Source organism: Blastocystis hominis (genome assembly GCF_000151665.1).
Source record: "Blastocystis hominis, Singapore isolate B (sub-type 7) whole genome shotgun sequence assembly, scaffold_2".
NCBI classification, from domain to species: Eukaryota; class Bigyra; order Opalinata; family Blastocystidae; genus Blastocystis; species Blastocystis hominis.
The window spans coordinates 7,831-12,500 of NW_013171827.1; positions in this window are offsets into that span (position 1 = coordinate 7,831).

A 4,670-nucleotide genomic window follows, 5' to 3' on the forward strand; every position below is an offset into this window, starting at 1 on the left:
AAAGAAGGGTTACGAAAAGAATTAGGGTTAGGGTTAGGAAGGAAGAAGGGTTACGAAAAGAATTAGGGTTAGGGTTAGGAAGAAAGAAAGAAGGGTTACGAAAAGAATTAGGGTTAGGGTTAGGAAGGAAGAAGGGTTACGAAAAGAATTAGGGTTAGGGTTAGGAACAAACAAGGGTTACGAAGAAACAAGGGTTAGGGTTAGGATTATACTAACCCTCATAACCTGGTAACCAAGCAAGCAAGCAAGCAAGCAAGAATTACAAGCTAGGGTTATACTCAAATTAACCACAACCGCTAACCTCCAACCCCAACTGCAACTTGAACTGCAACTTGAACTGCAACTTGAACTGCAACTTGAACTGCAACTTGAACTGCAACTTGAACTGCAACTGCAACCCTAACCTAAACCGCTACCAACCTAGCAACCTAGCTAAGAACGTAATTGGCGGTCAACGGCCTGCTCCAAATCCCTCTTTGCTGCAGGTCGGTAAATTTGATTGATTGTTTGTTTGTTGGTTAGTTAACCTTGTTATTCTTGTTATTCTTGTGAACCTTGTTGTTGTTAACCCTATCAACCATTTTTACTCTCCAACCACCTACACTCTACACTCTTTAACTATATATTCATACTCCTTCTACTATACTCTAACCATCTGGTTACGCATATACGCAAATTGGAGTAACAAGCGTAATCGACATTCACAGGTACATTTATCTTTGACCCTCTAAAATCGCACACACACATCCTACAAACATTATTCCACTTGAATTAGTACTCATATAGAAAGTTACAAAAATTAAGAACCAACCATATACCAAAAGGAAAAATTGAGATGCTCAAAATCCAAAAATTATACTAATTGTAGCTTATATTTTTTACCCAAAATTAGATTATTTCACTCATTATTATTTTACATTCCATATTTTACAAATTATATTTTTTCTTTTTATTACTTCATTTTATTCAACATACACTACTCATTATTACCATATACTTACTTTTACAATATCTCACACATACACGCACTTATCGCATCAAACATACTAGGAACATCCATTTTTCAATTTTTATTCATTTTCATTTTTTTACAGAGACAACATGGAATACTCTTTTACACTACAATAGAAGACTAACATAAAGAGTTAGTTATTCAGAAACTTGAAATATGAAAATTCGAGTTTTGGTTGGTCCAAGTCACTTTGAACTGGGAGTGACTGGGAGTGACTGGGAGTGACTGGGAGTGACTGGGCATATGGGCAATTTGGGTAATACTAGAAAAGTGACTAGGATTTTGATTTTCCCAGTCACTTTGAACTGGAAGTGACTCAATTGAGAATTTTGGGTAATACTAGAAAAGTGACTAGGATTTTGATTTTCCCAGTCACTTTGAACTGGAAGTGACTCAATTGAGAATTTTGGGTAATACTAGAAAAGTGACTAGGATTTTGATTTTCCCAGTCACTTTGAACTGGAAGTGACTCAATTGAGAATTTTGGGTAATACTAGAAAAGTGACTAGGATTTTGATTTTCCCAGTCACTTTGAACTGGAAGTGACTCAATTGAGAATTTTGGGTAATACTAGAAAAGTGACTAGGATTTTGATTTTCCCAGTCACTTTGAACTGGAAATGACTCAAATTGAGAATTTTGGGTAATACTAGAAAAGTGACTAGGATTTTGATTTTCCCAGTCACTTTGAACTGGAAGTCAAATTTGAGAATTTTGGGTAATACTAGAAAAGTGACTAGGATTTTGATTTTCCCAGTCACTTTGAACTGGAAGTCAAATTTGAGAATTTTGGGTAATACTAGAAAAGTGACTAGGATTTTGATTTTCCCAGTCACTTTGAACTGGAAGTGACTCAATTGAGAATTTTGGGTAATACTAGAAAAGTGACTAGGATTTTGATTTTCCCAGTCACTTTGAACTGGAAGTGACTCAATTGAGAATTTTGGGTAATACTAGAAAAGTGACTAGGATTTTGATTTTCCCAGTCACTTTGAACTGGAAGTGACTCAAATTGTTCATTTTGGGTAATACTAGAAAAGTGACTAGGATTTTGATTTTCCCAGTCACTTTGAACTGGAAGTCAAATTTGTTCATTTTGGGTAATACTAGAAAAGTGACTAGGATTTTGATTTTCCCAGTCACTTTGAACTGGAAGTGACTCGAATAGAGAATTTTGGGTAATACTAGAAAAGTGACTAGGATTTTGAATTTCCCAGTCACTTTGAACTGGAAGTGACTCAATTGAGAATTTTGGGTAATACTAGAAAAGTGACTAGGATTTTGATTTTCCCAGTCACTTTGAACTGGAAATGAAATTTGAGAATTTTGGGTAATACTAGAAAAGTGACTAGGATTTTGATTTTCCCAGTCACTTTGAACTGGAAGTGACTCAATTGAGAATTTTGGGTAATACTAGAAAAGTGACTAGGATTTTGATTTTCCCAGTCACTTTGAACTGGAAGTGACTCAATTGAGAATTTTGGGTAATACTAGAAAAGTGACTAGGATTTTGATTTTCCCAGTCACTTTGAACTGGAAGTCAAATTTGAGAATTTTGGGTAATACTAGAAAAGTGACTAGGATTTTGATTTTCCCAGTCACTTTGAACTGGAAGTCAAATTTGAGAATTTTGGGTAATACTAGAAAAGTGACTAGGATTTTGATTTTCCCAGTCACTTTGAACTGGAAGTGACTCGAATAGAGAATTTTGGGTAATACTAGAAAAGTGACTAGGATTTTGAATTTCCCAGTCACTTTGAACTGGAAGTCAAATTTGAGAATTTTGGGTAATACTAGAAAAGTGACTAGGATTTTGATTTTCCCAGTCACTTTGAACTGGAAGTCAAATTTGAGAATTTTGGGTAATACTAGAAAAGTGACTAGGATTTTGATTTTCCCAGTCACTTTGAACTGGAAATGAAATTTGAGAATTTTGGGTAATACTAGAAAAGTGACTAGGATTTTGATTTTCCCAGTCACTTTGAACTGGGAATGACTCAATTGAGAATTTTGGGTAATACTAGAAAAGTGACTAGGATTTTCGATTTTTGTAAAACTCGCTCCATTGGACTGGAATGACTTCTATTCACATGAATTCACATTGCTAACATGTTTAGGAGTGTGTAGAATGAATTTGAATGGGACTTACAAAAATTGAATTTCCCAGTCACTTTGAACTAGAGTGAAAATTTTGTAATTTAATACTAAAATTTTGACTAGGATTTTCTATAAATTCCCAAAATATTGACTATTTTAGTATTGTAACAAAACTACTACCACTAGTTTTTTTTTAAACTAGGCCAAAATGTATTATGAGAGGTAGTACTTCTCGAGGTCGGTGAAGTGGAAGTTGGGTTTAGTTGATGGTTGTGACTATTGAGTATAGTAGTTGTGAATGGTAGATTGGTAGTGTGTATAGCAGCTGCTGTGTTGATAGTTGCATGGTTGAAGTCAACTTGAACCTCGTGAGTCTTCGTGACTTGGCTTCTAGTTATTCTATGAATGCACTGACTTTAGCTAGTTGATTGTAGGTTGGTTTGAAGGTTGGAATGTGAGTAGGTAGGTAGGTAGGTAAGTAGGTAAGTAAGTAGGTAAGTAGGTAAGTAGGTAGGTAAGTGAGTAAGTAGGTAGGTAAGTAAAGTTGAATGAAGTGAAGTGAAGTTAGGTTGAATGAAGTGAAGTTAAATGAAGTGAAGTGAAGTTGAGTGAAGGTCAGTTGAAGTTAATTTTGAAAGCGAAGTGAAAGTGAAGCTTGAAGTTGAGTTGGAAGTAGTGATTGTAGTTAATAGGTTAAATTTGGTACTGGTGTTCGTAGTATGAAGTTTATCTTGTTAAGTATAATAATGAGTTGTGTATTAGTTCTTGGGACTTGTCCTAGGAAGTGATATGCAGTTGTTGTTATGGTTGACAGGTTAAGGTTTGTGCTGTGGACATGAGTAGTAAGTTTGATGTATTGATTTCAATGATTACTTGCAATTTGAGTTGAAGCTTGATTTTGACTTGGTTTTTGAAATTGAGTTGAGCTGATTTTGATTTGACTTGACTTTGCTTGATTTGATTTTGCTTGATTTGATTTGACTTGGCTTTGCTTGATTTGACTTTGCTTGCTTATTTGCTTGCTTGCTTATTTACTTATTTGCTTATTTGCTTGCTTATTTATTTGCTTATTTGCTTGCTTGCTTATTTACTTATTTACTTATTCTAACTTGATGACTGTACCTAGAATCAATGATGATTGATTTAGGCAAGTCACTTGAGATTGACATTATTGAAATTGAAAGTGACTTGATTGGTATTATTATTGTAGTTGGTATTGATATTCATTGAAGAATATCCTAACCATAAGTAAGTTGAGTAGCTGTGGTTTGATAATAACAGCATAATGCGAATGAACGCAGGAGATAAATGGAGTTGAAGTGTATTCATCCATTTTGATTGATTGGTTTAATTATTAATCCTTCTGATTGATAATAATCTGGTCGATCCTGCCAGTAGTCATACGCTCGTCTCAAAGATTAAGCCATGCATGTGTAAGTCTAAATAGTTTTAGTGTGAAACTGCGAATGGCTCATTATATCAGTTATAGTTTATTTGGAATAGTTTCTATATGGATAACCGTAGTAATTCTAGGGCTAATACATGTGTTTTCTTTGATGGGC